At 53.0% G+C, this 20,280-nt stretch overlaps 1 pseudogene; it reads left to right on the top strand.

The window, feature by feature from the left end:
* LOC138681055 (epoxide hydrolase 1-like) overlaps window positions 1-20,280 on the top strand; it is a 40,653-nt pseudogene that overhangs the window by 9,622 nt on the left and 10,751 nt on the right.

Genomic DNA, 20,280 nt, shown 5'->3' with positions numbered 1-20,280 from the left:
CCTTTGGGCCATTTTAAGGAAGTGTGAGGGGATAGGTATAGGCAGAACGCGAAATAGATAGAGCAATTTAGGGAGGATTGTCATTTTTAGCGCACGTACTCGGCCCAACCAAGAGAGATGTAGTTTCTCCCATGATTGGAGCAGAAGGCGAAGTTTCCGGAGCATAGGAGGATAATTAGCCGCATAAAGGGAGTCTAGGTTAGCTGTTAGTTTAATCCCCAAATAGTCCAAATGGTCAGTGGCCCATTGGAACGGAAAGTTGTGCTGAAGTAGTGAAACAGTAGGTCGCGAAAGGGATATGTTCATAGCGTAGGATTTGCTGGTGTTTAAGTGGAGGCCGGATATAGTTTCGAAGCTTTCTAGGGTATGTAAGAGGGCCGGCAAGGAAGTCTTAGGGGACGACAAAAGCAAAAGCATGTCGTCAGCAAATAAAAGAAGTTTATGAGAAACTGACGCCACTTCCACTCCCTGAACTTCAGAATTAAGGCGCATATGAATAGCTAAAGGTTCAAGCGCCAAAAGAAACAACAGGGGTGAAAGGGGACATCCCTGCCTGGTTCCCCTACTAATAGGGAAATACGTGGAGGAAAAGCCATTATAACGTACGTAGGCCGAAGGGGAGCTATAGAGAGCGTAAATCCAAGAGAGAAAGTGGTCGGGAAACTTCCATCTCCGCAGCACCGCAAACAAATATGGCCATGAGATAGAGTCAAAGGCTTTCTTGAAGTCTAATGACAGTAGCATACTTGGTATGTCACGGTGTTTGCAGAGGTGCAACAGATGGGAGACCCTCCGTATATTGTCTGAAGCTTGTCTCCGAGGGACAAAACCCACTTGATCTTTGTGGATTAGGGTACCCAGGCCAGAGTTCAGTCTTTGGGATAATATTTTGGCTAAAATTTTGAGATCTATGTTGATAAGGGATATTGGTCTATAATTAGACCAGAGTAGGTGGTCTGTGTTGGGTTTAGGTATCATAGATATTGCAGCAATTAGAGAGGCTGCACCTGGCTTATTGCCTTCTCTCAAAGAGTTAAAGTAATTAGTGAGGTGGGGGATCAGAATTGGAGCATATTTCTTATAGTAGAGGGCCGTAAAACCATCGGGGCCTGGTTTTTTATTGGTTTTCAAGTGTTGAATGGCTAGTTCGATTTCACTTGGCGTTACGGCTTGGTTGAGGAGTTCAATCAAATCGGAGCTAAGAGCTGGAAGGGGAATAGAGTCTAAAAATGTCTCTATCGTTTCTGAATTCGAGGTAATTGGGGCCTTGTACAGCTGCCTAAGTTTTTGTTGGAAAAAGTGGGAAATTTGTTGTGGATTAGATGTGATACCAGCAGGTGTGCGTATTCGAATAGGGGGCCTGGGTAAGGGTAGGCATTTTAAGCGTCGAGCTAAATTAGAGTTATTTTTATTATTGAGAGCGTAGAAGCGTTGCTGTGACCATCGTATGGCCCGGTCTGCGATCTCAGTGAGACTAAGATCTAATTCAGTGCGAGCATGGAGAAAGTCGCGATACGTAGTTGGTGAAGGAGTGCTTTTCATCTGAGACTCTAAGGCTGACACCCTGCCCTCCAGTTCAGCTATCCTCGCGTTCCTGTCTTTTTTCTTGCGGGAGGCCTCTTGAATGCAGAGACCTCTAAGCACTGCTTTATGTGCTTCCCAAAGGGAGATTGGCGATGTAGCTGAATGTTGATTCAAGGAGAAATAATCATCAATGTGATTTTTCAGCCTTTGAGAAATATCGGGATAAGAGAGCAGTGAGTCATTCAGAGCCCAGTTGAATGAACGGGGCCGTGGGTGGAGCGTCGAGCATGTGAGGAGATTTGGGGAGTGATCCGACCAGGGTGTAGAAAGAATGGATATATTAGAGATGTTTGGGAGGAAGGATGGGTTAGCGAATATGTGGTCGATTCTAGTGTGCACTAAGTGGCGTGCGGAGAAGTACGTGTAGTCTCTATTGGAGGGGTGGATCTCCCTCCATAAGTCCACCCAGTGGTGTTGGGCGAGAATCTTATTAAGAGCGGTTGAATCCGCAGAAGGGTAAGGCTGCGGGGGATTAGAGGAATGGGGACTTGAGGATTTATCGAGGCTAGCTTTCAGTATGCAATTGGAGTCTCCACATAGTATTGTGGTGCCTTGGGCATGTTCGGAGACTAATTCCAATAACTGGGAAAAGAAGGCAGCTTGGTGGGAGTTGGGAGCATAATAGGAGACTAAAGTGACCAGTTCATCTGATATCAAACCTGTCACCATGATATAGCGTCCTTCCTTATCAGCCACTGACGACTTAAAAACGAAGGGGACAGATTTTTTAAAACAGACCGCGACTCCTTTGGTTTTATTTGGGGCGTTCGCCATGTAGAAAAGTGGATACGAAGTGGACATAAATTTGGGGTAGGAGCTGGTTGAGAAGTGCGTCTCTTGGAGGCAAACCACATCTGCCTGTTGGGATCTATAATAACGAAAGGCCTTAGTGCGTTTGTGAGGGGAATTTAGGCCCCTCACATTGTGTGATAGGATCGTTAATGGCATGATAGATGGTTGTTGAATTTGCTTATGTTGGCAGTAAGTTTTGGGTCGTTGGCGGAGTTAGAGAAATTATTGTTAGGTGGACCAAATTGGTAGAGTGTACTCGGGCGAGTAGTAGGGATGGAAGGGAGGGCAGGTTGAACAATAACTATGATTAGGAAAGGGTAGGAAGAACTCGTTGGGAAGGGGGGGGTGGGACTGTTGTTGGCTAAGCACATAGTGCGAAGCATCAGTGTACAAGGACACTGTGGGGTCATGAGGGTCCGCTAGGGGGCACAATGAAACATATTTAAATGTCGTGAAGAACGGGAGTGAGAACGAGATAGTGGGTTAAGTTAAACTGGAAATTCAATTTCACAGGCTAGGAGTGGGCTTTTCATAGTGCCGGGGGAATTAGGGATAGAGGGCGTAGTGCGAGACCTGAAAATAACCATTATATTAAACATAGTTAATTAACGCCTTAATATGGTCTAGTGAAATATTTGAAACCTGGCTGCCCATTTAAAAGGCCTGACAGAATTCTACAACTTAACACGCTATAAAGAGGAGAAAAGAGAAAAAAAAAAAAAAAAAAAAAAAAAAAAACACTATGAAAACTCGTGTAATAAACATAGTCACTTGTCTGAAGTGAAGAGCAAGTCAAATGGCGTTGTCAGTCTGGAAGTTCGGTTGAAGCGAAAGCTGTAACGGCTTCTGTAGGGTAGGTAGTGGAGCTGTACGCTCCAAGAACGCCTGTAACAATAAACTGAAAAAGAACACATATGAACTATTTGTTCCATTGAACATTATAAAGTATAGGCTAGCGTGTTGTATCCGGGACTACGCTATGAGGTTGTCCTGAAGAGAAGCCTATGGAGTAGTATAGGCACGAACTAAAGTTAGTGGATATCCAGCACGTCATGGGGGAGCCGGAGGATCACGTGGTCTGGGACGGAGGGTCGCAGGTTGGGGCCTCGAGGAAGAAGGTGGGGGGGATGATGGGAGGTCCATGAGTTGTAGTTTAGACAAGCAACGGCTCGCTCCTTCAGGGGAGAGAACTGTATGGACCATATCGAGATGAGAGAAGATCAGTTTAAATGGGAAGCCCCAGCTGTACTTGATGTTGTTGGAGCGTAGGACCTCCAGGTATGGTTTCATAGCACGTCTTTTGGCGATGGTAGTAGGGGCCAAGTCGGAGAACAGTTCATATGAGTGGCCTTGGAATACCAGCGGTGACGAATTTCTTGCTGCCTGTAAGAGCTGTTCCTTGGTTTTGTAATGATGTAATTTAAGGATGATATCCCTTGGTGGACCTTCCGGTTTGCGTTTGCTCAGGGCTCTATGAATTCGGTCCATTTCTAGGCGCTCTATAGGGATTCCTGGTATTAGTTCTTGAAAGAGAGCCGTCGCCGTGGACTGGAGATCGGTGATTGTTTCGGGTATGCCCCTGATTCTGATGTTGCACCTGCGGGCTCGATTTTCGAAATCCTCCAGTCTGTTGTTGAGGGTGTGAATTTCGTCGTGTAGCATCTCGATGTCTTTCTCGTGAGTAGCAAGGGTTGTGTGGGTAGCGTCCATTTTGTCCTCCAGGTCAGAGGTACGGGAACCGAGTTCTCTGATCTCCTTGGTTAAATCCTTGGTCAATTTTTCTGACATTTTGAGTAATTCTGAGTGTAAAATTGATTGAAACTGTGATAGTAAGGCAGATTGATCTGAGGTTGAGGTATTAGGGGTCTTGGTTGTTAAAGCTGGAATCATTTCAGAGTCCGCACCCTCAGGTATAGACGAGTTAGAGGATTCTGACTGGGAGAAGGGGCCAGAAGACATATCGCCGTCCAGATCTGTTAAAGCGGCAAATCTGTTGCTGGGTTGTTTTGAGCTGGCTCTGCGTGCTTTAGGCATGAGGGCGAGTTGAGTAGGAAAGGGCCTCCGTGGTGCTTATCCCGTTCAAGGAAAGAGGGTCAGTAGGAGGGCATATTGCAGTGCGACCCCTAGCGGATATAGGGGGGGCACTTTAAGGCATTACAAAAGTCTTAAGGTGTATTATAAGCTGGGCTTATTTGGGGTGGAGACTGCGATGGGAGGGTTGGTATGATGGTATATAGCCGAGAGGATGATTTTTAAAGTAATCCTCATAATGTGCACGGAATTAGAGCTCAACATGGACACTAGGTGTCGCTATTGTATCAGTGAAGACGGTTGGTGACCAGCTGAGTCTTTTTTGTGTATTATAGAATGTATCACCAGTTCTTAGATTGAGCACTAGGTGTCACCAAACGTCTTTCTTCTAGGGCACCCTCTTTATCCCACTGTATATGACACTTTAGTGGAATGCAGACAGAATTAGCCTAGCGTGCCAGAGTATACTTGTATAGCTCAATGTAGCTATGGAGCCTGCAGGCTCAGCAAAACCGTGCACTGTAAAGTCAGTAAATTGTTGCAATTATGACCCCAGGGGAGAGGAGGGTCAGGGAAGCAAGGCTGAGAACCAAAAGAGTCCAGCATACAGTATACAGTATCTCTGTTCAATGCACTCCCTTCCTCTCTGCAGCGTAATGAGAGATAACAGTAGCCCCAGCGATAGGAGACAACAGAAACTCAGCAGGGTGAAAGATAAGTTGGATCTCTAGCAGGTTTATCCTCAGTGCAGGCTGAGGGAGCAGAGGGGAGGAGCACAGACAATAATGCAGACTAATGCAGACGCTGGGAGCCGGCCAGTGTTTATGTAGTTAATGAGGGAGCAAGGGTCCCCGTCTCTCAGGGCACTCAGGGCACACACTGCACATTCCCCCTCTCATACCTCCAGGATTTCCAGCTAGTCCGTCCAGAGCCAAGTACCAGCACTCCGAGTCCCTCTCCTTCCAGGTGCACTGTTAGAAAATGGCTGCCGCCTCATGCAGACACTGCTCTCCACCAAGGTATCTCTGAATTAAATCCAGCTGCGGCCGTGATACCGACCTCCTCAGAAGCCGGATGCCTCCAGGTGCCCAGGGGAGCCCAGCGATACCGGTACCAGAACTCTCTGGGTAATATAGCTGCGGGTTATGGTTCAGGGTAATCAGAGCTCCAGCCAGGCACGTCTTTCCTGCTCCACTACAAAGCCACGCCCCTGATAAGTTGGAAACTTGGGCTGAAAGGTGGCAGATGAGGTTTAACAATGATAAATGTAAGGTTATACACATGGGAAGAAGGAATCAATGTCACCATTACACACTGAACGGGAAACCACTGGGTAAATCTGACAGGGAGAAGGACTTGGGGATCCTAGTTAATGATAAACTTACCTGGAGCAGCCAGTGCCAGGCAGCAGCTGCCAAGGCAAACAGGATCATGGGGTGCATTAAAAGAGGTCTGGATACACATGATGAGAGCATTATACTGCCTCTGTACAAATCCCTAGTTAGACCGCACATGGAGTACTGTGTCCAGTTTTGGGCACCGGTGCTCAGGAAGGATATAATGGAACTAGAGACAGTACAAAGGAGGGCAACAAAATTAATAAAGGGGATGGGAGAACTACAATACCCAGATAGATTAGCGAAATTAGGATTATTTAGTCTAGAAAAAAGACGACTGAGGGGCGATCTAATAACCATGTATAAGTATATAAGGGGACAGTACAAATATCTCGCCGAGGATCTGTTTATACCAAGGAAGGTGACGGGCACAAGGGGGCATTCTTTGCGTCTGGAGGAGAGAAGGTTTTTCCACCAACATAGAAGAGGATTCTTTACTGTTAGGGCAGTGAGAATCTGGAATTGCTTGCCTGAGGAGGTGGTGATGGCGAACTCAGTCGAGGGGTTCAAGAGAGGCCTGGATGTCTTCCTGGAGCAGAACAATATTGTATCATACAATTATTAGGTTCTGTAGAAGGACGTAGATCTGGGTATTTATTATGATGGAATATAGGCTGAACTGGATGGACAAATGTCTTTTTTCGGCCTTACTAACTATGTTACTATGTTACATCGTATCTTATCCTCCAGTCACCTCCAGACCTGCACTCACTATTCTGCTATTACATCGTGTCTTATCCTCCAGTCACCTCCAGAGCAGCACTCACTGTTCTGCTGTTACATCATGTCTCCAGTCACCTCCGGAGCTGCGGTCCCTTTTCTCATCTTGCTCTGTGTTTCGCTGGTCCTCTGCAGGTCGGCCTTCCATGACCACTGGCCCCGCAGCCTCCTGGTCCCCATTGCTGTCGGTCTGGGGGGGCTCTCATGTGCTGGAAGCTGCATGGGCGGAAGGTCAAGACCCTGGAGCTGGGAGAAGGCTGGTGGGGTCCGGGGGAGAAGCCGCTCACCCATGGGGACGACACCCGCCTGCGCCCCTTCGTCATCGAGGCCTCCTTGGCTGATATCGAGGTACAACAATAGGTAGAAAAAGTCCCTGAATCCGGCAAGAAACATTCACATTGGTGCAACATTAACACTGAGATCTGAGGGACAATTATAGGGGCCCTGGAGGGGCCACAACTATGTAATATACAGATAATTGGGGGCCAAATACTGCAACTCCCTGCAATGAAGAGACTACGAGATGTGGGGCAGGATGAGGGACAGGGCTGACGGGTGTAGGGATCAGATTAATTAGATTTAGGGATCTGATGGCATCAGATGAATACGATGGATGGAGGAATCAGTAGTGATTAGATGTACAAATCAATGTAGGGATCAGTAAGATGGATGAGCTGCATGTAGGGATCTAATGTAGTGATCTGTTGGGATCATATGAATGAATGAATCTAGCAACCTCTATGGATTAGACAAATGAGATGGTTGTAGGGATCTGTAGTGATCAAATGCTTGAATAAAAGACAAGAGTCTCCATTATGAATGACCTGTGATGTCACTGGGATGTCTCTCCAGGATCTTCACAGACGATTGGACGACACCCGCTTCTTTCCTCCGCTAGAGGACTCCAGATTCTGCTACGGGTTCAATCCCTCCCATCTGAAGACGGTGATCTCTTACTGAAGGAACAAATATGACTGGAGCAAGCAAGTGGAGATCCTCAATAAATATCCACACTACAAAACGACCATAGAAGGTAGAGGAGACATCAGGTGGTAGGATCTCAAGCTGGGACCTCAGAGTGGGATCTTGGGGTGGGATGTCAGGATGAAACCACAGGGTTGAATCTCAGAGTTGGCACACACTTTCTGGATCTTAGAATGGGATCGATCTCAGGGTGGTACCTCACAATAGGATCTCAGGATGAAAGCTCAGAGTGGAATCTAACAGTAGTACTTCTGGCTGGAACCTCAGGTTGGGACCACAAGATGAAATGTCAGGGTGGGACCTTAGGATGAGTCCACAAAGCGGGACCTTAATGAGGTACCATAGGCTGAGACTTTGGATGGGACCTTAGGGTAGGACCACAGGCTGGCATCTTAGGATGGGATCTCATGATGAGACCACCTGATGGGATCTCAGGGTGAGACCTCAGTCTGGATTCTCAGGATAAAACCTCATTTTGGGACCTCAGGGTGGTATTTCAGAGGAGGGCCACAGGCTGGGACCTCAGTGGGGACACCAGGGTGGGATTTCAGATTGGGACTTCAGGCCAGGATCTCTGGATAAAAGAACAGGGTGAGACCTCAGAATGAAACATCAGAGTGGGATCACAAGGCGAGACCTCATTCTCAGATCTTAGGATTGAACCTTAGGGTGGGATCTAAGGGTGGGACTTTAGTGTGGTACCTGAGGATGCTACCTCAGGGCAAGACCACAGGCTGGGATCTCAGGGTTGGGACCTTGGTGGAATCCCATTATTAGACCACAGGGTGGGCCTTCAGTCTGGAATCTAAGGGTGAAATCTCAGGGTAGGACCTCAGGGTAGGCTCTCAGAATGGGATTTCAGTCTGGGAGCACAGGATGAAACCTAAGAGTGGTATCTCAGTCTGGGACCTCAGGATGGGGCCAGAGACTAAGGTCTCAGGGTGGTATGTCAGGATGAGACCTTAGGGTGAGCTCTAAGGATGGGGCTTCAGCTATGTATATAAATTACTGGCGTCACATGCTCCTTATCACGTAGGTCTGGACATACATTTCATTCACGTCAAGCCATCACATCTAAGCCCCGGACAGAAGGTCCATCCTCTCCTCATGGTCCATGGCTGGCCGGGCTCCTTCTACGAATTCTACCACATTCTTCCGATGTTGACGGATCCCGGGAATCACGGTCTAGATCCAAATATTGTCTTTGAGGTCATTTGTCCATCCATCCCAGGATATGGCTTCTCTGAGGCCCCATCTAAGCAGGGTGAGAACTGGTCCTCAAGGCTGAAGTCCTGACCATCTGAGAACAGAAATCCAGCTTGAATAATAACCCCGTCTTTTCCTCATATCTAGGATTCAGCGCCTTCGCTGCTGCCCGAATCTTCTACAAGTTGATGCTGAGACTTGGATTCAAAGAGTTTTACCTCCAAGGTGGAGACTGGGGCAGTAGAATCACCACTCTCCTATCTCAGATGAAGCCTCAGTAAGTATCTGGTGGGAGGAGGAAGCCCCCACACGTTATATGAGTCTGCAATATTGGGGGTTGTACTCCAGCAATGGTCCATGTCTTGATCCTCCCGCAGGTCAGTAAAAGGTCTCCATCTAAACTTTGTGATACTTCCAACTGGAGGACTCGCAAGGCTGAAATCTCTGTTGATTGGTCGATATCTTCCATGGTTGGTGGGGCTGACGAGAGAAGATGTCAGGCGCCTGTATCCGTACATGGAGAAGAACGTGTTCAGGATCATGCGGGACACCGGATACCTGCACATCCAAGCGACCAAACCGGACACCATCGGTGAGAAGCAGCCAGTATGGTCAATAATAATAATGGTGGAGCATTGTAGCCGCAAAGGCGGTCACACATCTGTCCTCTCAGGAGCCCCGCAAGGTCAGCTCCCCCCCCACACATCTGTCCTCTCAGGAGCTCTGCACCCCCAGCTCACAGTCCTGCGCTGATTATAGCCGGCAGATAGGTCAGCTCCCCCCCACACATCTGTCCTCTCAGGAGCCCCGCACCCCCAGCTCACAGTCCTGCGCTGACTATAGCCTGCAGATAGGTCAGTTCCCCCCCACACATCTATCCTTTCAGGAGCCCCGCACCCCCAGCTCACAGTCCTGCGCTGACTATAGCCGGCAGATAGGTCAGCTCCCCCCCACACATCTGTCCTCTCAGGAGCCCCGCACCCCCAGCTCACAGTCCTGCGCTGACTATAGCTGGCAGATAGGTCAGCTCCCCCCCACACATCTGTCCTCTCAGGAGCCCTGCACCCCCAGCTCACAGTCCTGCGCTGACTATAGCCTGCAGATAGGTCAGCTCCCCCCCACACATCTGTCCTCTCAGGAGCCCCGCACCCCCAGCTCACAGTCCTGCGCTGACTATAGCTGGCAGATAGGTCAGCTCCCCCCCACACATCTGTCCTCTCAGGAGCCCTGCACCCCCAGCTCACAGTCCTGCGCTGACTATAGCCTGCAGATAGGTCAGTTCCCCCCCACACATCTATCCTTTCAGGAGCCCCGCACCCCCAGCTCACAGTCCTGCGCTGACTATAGCCGGCAGATAGGTCAGCTCCCCCCCCACACATCTGTCCTCTCAGGAGCTCCGCACCCCCAGCTCACAGTCCTGCGCTGACTATAGCCTGCAGATAGGTCAGTTCCCCCCCACACATCTATCCTCTCAGGAGCCCCGCACCCCCAGCTCACAGTCCTGCGCTGACTATAGCCGGCAGATAGGTCAGCTCCCCCACACATCTGTCCTCTCAGGAGCCCCGCACCCCCAGCTCACAGTCCTGCGCTGACTATAGCCGGCAGATAGGTCAGCTCCCCCCCCCCACACATCAGTCCTCTCAGGAGCCCCGCACCCCCAGCTCACAGTCCTGCGCTGACTATAGCCAGCAGATAGGTCAGCTCCCCCCACACATCTGTCCTGTCAGGAGCCCCGCACCCCCAGCTCACAGTCCTGCGCTGACTATAGCCAGCAGATAGGTCAGCTCCCCCCACACACACATCAGTCCTCTCAGGAGCCCCGCACCCCCAGCTCACAGTCCTGCGCTGACTATAGCCAGCAGATAGGTCAGCTCCCCCCACACATCTGTCCTGTCAGGAGCCCCGCACCCCCAGCTCACAGTCCTGCGCTGACTATAGCCAGCAGATAGGTCAGCTCCCCCCACACATCTGTCCTGTCAGGAGCCCCGCACCACCAGCTCACAGTCCTGCGCTGACTATAGCCGGCAGATAGGTCAGCTCCCCCCCCACACATCTGTCCTCTCAGGAGCCCCGCACCCCCAGCTCACAGTCCTGCGCTGACTATAGCCGGCAGATAGGTCAGCTCCCCCCCACACACACATCAGTCCTCTCAGGAGCCCTGCACCCCCAGCTCACAGTCCTGCGCTGACTATAGCCGGCAGATAGGTCAGCTCCCCCACACATCTGTCCTCTCAGGAGCCCTGCACCCCCAGCTCACAGTCCTGCGCTGACTATAGCCGGCAGATAGGTCAGCTCCCCCACACATCTGTCCTCTCAGGAGCCCTGCACCCCCAGCTCACAGTCCTGCGCTGACTATAGCCGGCAGATAGGTCAGCTCCCCCACACATCTGTCCTCTCAGGAGCCCCGCACCCCCAGCTCACAGTCCTGCGCTGACTATAGCCGGCAGATAGGTCAGCTCCCCCACACATCTGTCCTCTCAGGAGCCCTGCACCCCCAGCTCACAGTCCTGCGCTGACTATAGCCAGCAGATAGGTCAGCTCCCCCACACATCTGTCCTCTCAGGAGCCCCGCACCCCCAGCTCACAGTCCTGCGCTGACTATAGCCGGCAGATAGGTCAGCCCCCCCCCCCCCCCCCGTCCTCTCAGGAGCCCAGCGCCCCCAGCTCACAGTCCTGCACTGACTATAGCCGGCAGATAGGTCATCTCCCCCCCCACACACATCTGTCCTCTCAGGAGCCCCGCGCCCCTAGCTCACAGTCCTGCGCTGACTATAGCCGGCAGATAGGTCAGCTCCCCCCCCACACATCTGTCCTCTCAGGAGCTCCGCACCCCCAGCTCACAGTCCTGCGCTGACTATAGCCGGCAGATAGGTCAGCTCCCCCCACACACATCTGTCCTCTCAGGAGCCCCGCACCCCCAGCTCACAGTCCTGCGCTGACTATAGCCGGCAGATAGGTCAGTTCCCCCCCCACACATCTGTCCTCTCAGGAGCCCCGCACCCCCAGCTCACAGTCCTGCGCTGATTATAGCCGGCAGATAGGTCAGCTCCCCCCACACATCTGTCCTCTCAGGAGCCCCGCACCCCCAGCTCACAGTCCTGCGCTGATTATAGCCGGCAGATAGGTCAGCTCCCCCCCACACATCTGTCCTCTCAGGAGCTCCGCACCCCCAGCTCACAGTCCTGCGCTGACTATAGCCGGCAGATAGGTCAGCTCCCCCCACACACACATCTGTCCTCTCAGGAGCTCCGCACCCCCAGCTCACAGTCCTGCGCTGACTATAGCCAGCAGATAGGTTAGCTCCCCCCACACATCTGTCCTCTCAGGAGCCCCGCGCCCCCAGCTCACAGTCCTGCGCTGACTATAGCCAGCAGATAGGTCAGCTCCCCCCCCCCACACACATCTGTCCTCTCAGGAGCCCCGCACCCCCAGCTCACAGTCCTGCGCTGATTATAGCCGTCAGATAGGTCAGCTCCCCCCACACATCTGTCCTCTCAGGAGCCCTGCACCCCCAGCTCACAGTCCTGCGCTGACTATAGCCTGCAGATAGGTCAGTTCCCCCCCACACATCTATCCTTTCAGGAGCCCCGCACCCCCAGCTCACAGTCCTGCGCTGATTATAGCCGGCAGATAGGTCAGCTCCCCCCCACACATCTGTCCTCTCAGGAGCCCCGCACCCCCAGCTCACAGTCCTGCGCTGACTATAGCCGGCAGATAGGTCAGCTCCCCCCCACACATCTGTCCTCTCAGGAGCTCCGCACCCCCAGCTCACAGTCCTGCGCTGATTATAGCCGGCAGATAGGTCAGCTCCCCCCCCACACATCTGTCCTCTCAGGAGCTCCGCACCCCCAGCTCACAGTCCTGCGCTGATTATAGCCGGCAGATAGGTCAGCTCCCCCCACACATCTGTCCTTTCAGGAGCCCTGCACCCCCAGCTCACAGTCCTGCGCTGACTATAGCCTGCAGATAGGTCAGCTCCCCCCCACACATCTGTCCTCTCAGGAGCCCTGCACCCCCAGCTCACAGTCCTGCGCTGATTATAGCCGGCAGATAGGTCAGCTCCCCCCCCCACACATCTGTCCTCTCAGGAGCCCCGCACCCCCAGCTCACAGTCCTGCGCTGACTATAGCCAGCAGATAGGTCAGCTCCCCCCCCCACACATCTGTCCTCTCAGGAGCTCCGCACCCCCAGCTCACAGTCCTGCGCTGACTATAGCCGGCAGATAGGTCAGCTCCCCCCCCACACACATCTGTCCTCTCAGGAGCCCCGCACCCCAAGCTCACAGTCCTGCGCTGACTATAGCCGGCAGATAGGTCAGCTCCCCCCACACATCTGTCCTCTCAGGAGCTCCGCACCCCCAGCTCACAGTCCTGCGCTGATTATAGCCGGCAGATAGGTCAGCTCCCCCCCCACACATCTGTCCTCTCAGGAGCTCCGCACCCCCAGCTCACAGTCCTGCGCTGATTATAGCCGGCAGATAGGTCAGCTCCCCCCACACATCTGTCCTTTCAGGAGCCCTGCACCCCCAGCTCACAGTCCTGCGCTGACTATAGCCTGCAGATAGGTCAGCTCCCCCCCACACATCTGTCCTCTCAGGAGCCCTGCACCCCCAGCTCACAGTCCTGCGCTGATTATAGCCGGCAGATAGGTCAGCTCCCCCCCCCACACATCTGTCCTCTCAGGAGCCCCGCACCCCCAGCTCACAGTCCTGCGCTGACTATAGCCAGCAGATAGGTCAGCTCCCCCCCCCACACATCTGTCCTCTCAGGAGCTCCGCACCCCCAGCTCACAGTCCTGCGCTGACTATAGCTGGCAGATAGGTCAGCTCCCCCCCCACACACATCTGTCCTCTCAGGAGCCCCGCACCCCAAGCTCACAGTCCTGCGCTGACTATAGCCGGCAGATAGGTCAGCTCCCCCACACATCTGTCCTCTCAGGAGCCCTGCACCCCCAGCTCACAGTCCTGCGCTGACTATAGCCGGCAGATAGGTCAGCTCCCCCCACACACACACATCTGTCCTCTCAGGAGCCCCGCACCCCCAGCTCACAGTCCTGCGCTGACTATAGCCGGCAGATAGGTCAGCTTCCCCCATCACACACACATCTGTCCTCTCAGGAGCCCCGCACCCCCAGCTCACAGTCCTGCGCTGACTATAGCCGGCAGATAGGTCAGCTCCCCCACACATCTGTCCTCTCAGGAGCTCCGCACCCCCAGCTCACAGTCCTGCGCTGATTATAGCCGGCAGATAGGTCAGCTCCCCCACACATCTGTCCTCTCAGGAGCCCTGCACCCCCAGCTCACAGTCCTGCGCTGACTATAGCCTGCAGATAGGTCAGCTCCCCCCCCCCACACATCTGTCCTCTCAGGAGCCCTGCACCCCCAGCTCACAGTCCTGCGCTGACTATAGCCGGCAGATAGGTCAGATCCCCCCCCACACATCTGTCCTCTCAGGAGCCCTGCACCCCCAGCTCACAGTCCTGCGCTGACTATAGCCGGCAGATAGGTCAGCTCCCCCACACATCTGTCCTCTCAGGAGCCCTGCACCCCCAGCTCACAGTCCTGCGCTGATTATAGCCGGCAGATAGGTCAGCTCCCCCCCACACATCTGTCCTCTCAGGAGCCCCGCACCCCCAGCTCACAGTCCTGCGCTGACTATAGCCAGCAGATAGGTCAGCTCCCCCCACACACATCTGTCCTCTCAGGAGCCCTGCACCCCCATCTCACAGTCCTGCGCTGACTATAGCCGGCAGATAGGTCAGCTCCCCCCCCCACACATCTGTCCTCTCAGGAGCCCCGCACCCCCAGCTCACAGTCCTGCGCTGACTATAGCCGGCAGATAGGTCAGCTCCCCCGCACACACATCTGTCCTCTCAGGAGCCCCGCACCCCCAGCTCACAGTGTTTCGCTGACTATAGCCAGCAGATAGGTCAGCTCCCCCCACACACACACATCTGTCCTCTCAGGAGCTCCGCACCCCCAGCTCACAGTGTTGCGCTGACTATAGCCAGCAGATAGGTCAGCTCCCCCCACACACACACATCTGTCCTCTCAGGAGCTCCGCACCCCCAGCTCACAGTGTTGCGCTGACTATAGCCAGCAGATAGGTCAGCTCCCCCCACACACACACATCTGTCCTCTCAGGAGCTCCGCACCCCCAGCTCACAGTGTTGCGCTGACTATAGCCAGCAGATAGGTCAGCTCCCCCCACACACACACATCTGTCCTCTCAGGAGCTCCGCACCCCCAGCTCACAGTGTTGCGCTGACTATAGCCAGCAGATAGGTCAGCTCCCCCCACACACATCTGTCCTCTCAGGAGCCCCGCACCCACAGCTCACAGTCCTGCGCTGACTATAGCCGGCAGATAGGTCAGCTTCCCCCCCCCCACACACACACACATCTGTCCTCTCAGGAGGCCCGCACCCCCAGCTCACAGTCCTGCGCTGAATATAGCCAGCAGATAGGTCAGCTCCCCCCACACACATCTGTCCTCTCAGGAGCCCTGCACCCCCAGCTCACAGTCCTGCGCTGACTATAGCCGGCAGATAGGACAGATGTGTGGGGGGGGAGCTGACCTCTCAGGAGCCCCGCACCCCCAGCTCACAGTCCTGCGCTGACTATAGCCGGCAGATAGGTCAGCTCCCCCGCACACACATCTGTCCTCTCAGGAGCCCCGCACCCCCAGCTCACAGTGTTTCGCTGACTATAGCCAGCAGATAGGTCAGCTCCCCCCACACACACACATCTGTCCTCTCAGGAGCTCCGCACCCCCAGCTCACAGTGTTGCGCTGACTATAGCCAGCAGATAGGTCAGCTCCCCCCACACACACACATCTGTCCTCTCAGGAGCTCCGCACCCCCAGCTCACAGTGTTGCGCTGACTATAGCCAGCAGATAGGTCAGCTCCCCCCACACACACACATCTGTCCTCTCAGGAGCTCCGCACCCCCAGCTCACAGTGTTGCGCTGACTATAGCCAGCAGATAGGTCAGCTCCCCCCACACACACACATCTGTCCTCTCAGGAGCTCCGCACCCCCAGCTCACAGTGTTGCGCTGACTATAGCCAGCAGATAGGTCAGCTCCCCCCACACACATCTGTCCTCTCAGGAGCCCCGCACCCACAGCTCACAGTCCTGCGCTGACTATAGCCGGCAGATAGGTCAGCTTCCCCCCCCCCACACACACACATCTGTCCTCTCAGGAGGCCCGCACCCCCAGCTCACAGTCCTGCGCTGAATATAGCCAGCAGATAGGTCAGCTCCCCCCACACACATCTGTCCTCTCAGGAGCCCTGCACCCCCAGCTCACAGTCCTGCGCTGACTATAGCCGGCAGATAGGACAGATGTGTGGGGGGGGAGCTGACCTCTCAGGAGCCCCGCACCCCCAGCTCACAGTCCTGCGCTGACTATAGCCGGCAGATAGGTCAGCTCCCCCGCACACACATCTGTCCTCTCAGGAGCCCCGCACCCCCAGCTCACAGTGTTTCGCTGACTATAGCCAGCAGATAGGTCAGCTCCCCCCACACACACACATCTGTCCTCTCAGGAGCTCCGCACCCCCAGCTCACAGTGTTGCGCTGACTATAGCCAGCAGATAGGTCAGCTCCCCCCACACACACACATCTGTCCTCTCAGGAGCTCCGCACCCCCAGCTCACAGTGTTGCGCTGACTATAGCCAGCAGATAGGTCAGCTCCCCCCACACACACACATCTGTCCTCTCAGGAGCTCCGCACCCCCAGCTCACAGTGTTGCGCTGACTATAGCCAGCAGATAGGTCAGCTCCCCCCACACACATCTGTCCTCTCAGGAGCCCCGCACCCACAGCTCACAGTCCTGCGCTGACTATAGCCGGCAGATAGGTCAGCTCCCCCCCCCCCCCCCACACACACATCTGTCCTCTCAGGAGCCCCGCACCCCCAGCTCAGTCCTGCGCTGACTATAGCCGGCAGATAGGTCAGCTCCCCCCCCCCCCCCCACACACACGTCTGTCCTCTCAGGAGCCCTGCACCCCCATCTCACAGTCCTGCGCTGACTATAGCCGGCAGATAGGTCAGCTCCCCCCCACACACATGGAGTGCCCGCTAGGACCGTGGGGTACTCGGAACCGGGACAGTTCTTAAACGGATGTGTCACCGCAGCGGTGACCCGCTCCATGGCCCTGAGCGTCCAATTAAAGGGGAAATAAAGTGTATTGGGAAATAAAGTCTAACGTTCGTGACATCACCTGTGGTATTCGGCCAGGGATGGCCGACGCTGCTTTAAGGGATCCGCTGGGGCCAATGGCACTAGATGGCTTAGTTGGTTTTGGCTTCCCACAGGTGGAGCAGAGGCCCCAGGGCTCCCAGGACATTCTATGAGAGGTTGTAGATGTTGGGGTGCAGGAACTAATTGTAGGACACAGGGTTTGCAGTCTCTTTACATTTTAATTGCCAGTGCAGTCCGGGGCACAGGTTACAGGTGATTTTGAAATCCGGGCAGCCTGGAAGCGGTTCAGAATCCTCCTAGTCAGGTGAGGTTGGAAGCCTTCTTTTCTGCACTGAATACTCGGTTCTTGGTGCATTAGCTTTCCTCAAGTCCCTGTCTCAATCTGTCCTTTTTGTGGAACAATACCCGCATGGCAGGCAGCTCGAACGTTTTTACAGGTGTCCCTCTCTCGTGGTGACTCCGGGCTCTAATCTGCTGCTGTGCCTTCGGGTGTCAGTGGTGGTCAGGAGACCTGCAATCTCCTGCTCTCTGGTTTCTGCTGTGGGGCATACAGTTCCCACACAACCTCGGACTTCGGTGACCGGTTTCTTGCGCTCAAACCTGGAGTGAGCCCAATCGCAGCTCCACTCCAGTTCCTGTTTCCTCCTGTGCTTCCTATCCCTTCACTGTCTCACACAGACTGAACTCTAACTCCTCCTCCAGGCCAGAACTTATAGGGAAGCTACCTTGGAACCGGGTTTAGAGCTCCTCTTCTGGCCTGGAGTCAGGAAAGTGTATGCTAGTGTTACCTGCTAAGGGGATGCCTTCTCGCTTCCAGGCATGGCATCACCCTCCCCGGGAGGCAGGCAATACCACTGTGGCATCCAGATTCCTGGGGTGTCACATTCCCTTCCATTAAATCCAGTACTCCTGGACTGGGAAAACATAAACAAAAAACAGGTGAAGACATACAACATTTTTGAAATGCACTTAAACTGTAAAATAAACTTTTTTTCCCTTTATGGGAGGTTACTTTACTTGAACGTTGCATAACTAATAAAATACAAAAAAGTGCAAAAATAGCATTCAAGTGGAAAACATCAGATTGATAACACTTTTACTCAGTAAGTTGTGAGATCCCGGTTGTCCTTCTCACTAGCAACAGTAATATGGGGGACCCGTTCCAAACCCCCAGCGTAGGTCTTGGGCATACTGCAATTCAAATTTCAAAAACCTGACCGGCACATCCAAACCCAGAGTCGCCAACTCGTATATAGTTAAGTAAATAAGGCAGCACACTGCAGCGCTAAAACATGTAAACTTGAAAACACAGTTCAAATTTCGTGTTTTCAAGTTTACATGTTTTAGCGCTGCAGTGTGCTGCCTTATTTACTTAACTATATACGAGTTGGCGACTCTGGGTTCAGCACCTGTTCACACTTAGTCTATGTTTGGATGTGCCGGTCAGGTTTTTGAAATGTATTCTCTAGCCTTCTAATCGTGCACTCCGCCTCCTAGCTTCAGGTGTTTTAATTACAGCAGGTCCAATACCCCTCCACAGAGAGAGAGAATTTTAGTCTAAGAAGAGGTTTTCACATGTACCCATTCAGATGGAGGCGTTTATTCTCAGCGAGGTAAGGCAAGTTTAGGACCTGGTATAAGAGAGATGCCGTAACGGGGCTACCAGGTACACATAAAATTGGCCATTTTTATGCGCTAAAAGCTCTCATTTTTCATATTTCTAGTGCAGTAATGCAGTTCAAATTGGGCATACTGCAAGGCATAACTCTCTAGACCATTCTTCGGCTACGCCAAACGGTTTCTGTTCTGGGTCACTTTCAAACAAACAGGGTTCTACCCACACTGCCAGTGCGTGGTAAAACCATTAAGGAGCACTTTAAGAAGTGCCAACTATGTACACCAAAAGTTTTGATGATGCATTGTTCATGATTCCTCAGTCTTTCCAACTTGCAACACCTAACCAGGTAACAGTAACTTTCAGCTATTCACATTTTCCTCTGACGTCAATTCACTTCTTCTTTTCCCAGGGCAAGCCCTGAGTACTGCCGCCCTCTGGATGCGCAAGCACCGGGTCATATCTGGCCATGGGCACATGATAATAAACCAAGTCAGTTGATTCCACCATGAGTGTCTGGGTGAACTGATGACACTGGGTAACTGGCCTGGCCGGGCTGTTGCTGCACCTGAAGGGACTGATGCTGCAGGCGGGTCTGCAAACTTTGTCCGCCTTTGTATTGGAATACACTTTTTACAGTCAAGAGTGTACCATCCTTTGTCGCTGATGTGGCGGGTGTAAGTTACCTTGTCACCGGGGTTAAGGTCTCGGTCAGGGTGACTTCCATCAGGTGGGACTCTATGTCTTTTCGGTTGACAAAAATTTTGTTTTTCATTCCCGACTCTTTGATAAAGCCCCAGCCTTTCTTTAAAGTAAAGTTGACTATTTCTCCCTGCCGTAGTGGTCCCGTCTGCCGGAGGGATTTTACGGGTTCGGGCCTTCGCCTGTAGATTCTTTTCCTCATACTCGGCCTGCCGGACCAAGGACTGCTGTCTTTCCTGCTCCACCCGCCGTCTGCAGTGCTCCCACCAGGTCATGGTGGGGATTTCCTCCTGGAGCTCTATCATATTCGCTATATCGCATAGAATTATAAAGCAGGACGGCACTAGAACGATACCACTTGCAATAGGCAGGACAAAAATGTAGGATCCAGAGAGCTAGGCGTCACGCTTGCTAGGGGGTATTGGTGCTCAGCATACTAAATGAAAACCAACAGTTCGTGTATGCACATAAGAAAGAAAATATGCGGCACTCACCCCAATTCAGCAGTGGAAAGCGTGAATTTTAATGGAAAACATAGACAGATAAAAATCCGTTACAACATCAGGTAAGCAGGAGGGTGCGGTGTATGGAGCTTGTCCAAGCTCCATACACCGCACCCTCCTGCTTACCTGATGTTGTAACGGATTTTTATCTGTCTATGTTTTCCATTAAAATTCACGCTATCCACTGCTGAATTGGGGTGAGTGCCGCATATTTTCTTTCTTATGTCTATCATATTCGCCCCTGTTGGTTCCCCTAAGAACACTACGAGTTCAATGTATTTAACCCTGGGCCCACTGGTTGGAAATTATGGGGCTGTCATTCGGTCAAGGCTGCTGTCCCCTTGATCCCAGTGAAATCGACGAGTGGCTCCTCCGGGTGTTGGTGTCAGCGGGGGCGGTAAGGGACCTACCAGGGCGTTATCTGGCGCAGAAGCTGCATCGGGACTTGATGCCAGAGTACTCTTGGTGTCCAGTGACAATTCACCGAGGAACCCAAAACCCTGGTCGGGAGTGTATAGCGGTGGTGGTGATACAGGC

The sequence above is a fragment of the Ranitomeya imitator genome, chromosome 5, assembly GCF_032444005.1.
Source record: "Ranitomeya imitator isolate aRanImi1 chromosome 5, aRanImi1.pri, whole genome shotgun sequence".
Taxonomy (NCBI): Eukaryota; Metazoa; Chordata; class Amphibia; order Anura; family Dendrobatidae; genus Ranitomeya; species Ranitomeya imitator.
The sequence above is the reverse complement of the archived record's forward strand: the minus strand, read 5'-3'. Positions and strand labels throughout refer to the sequence as shown.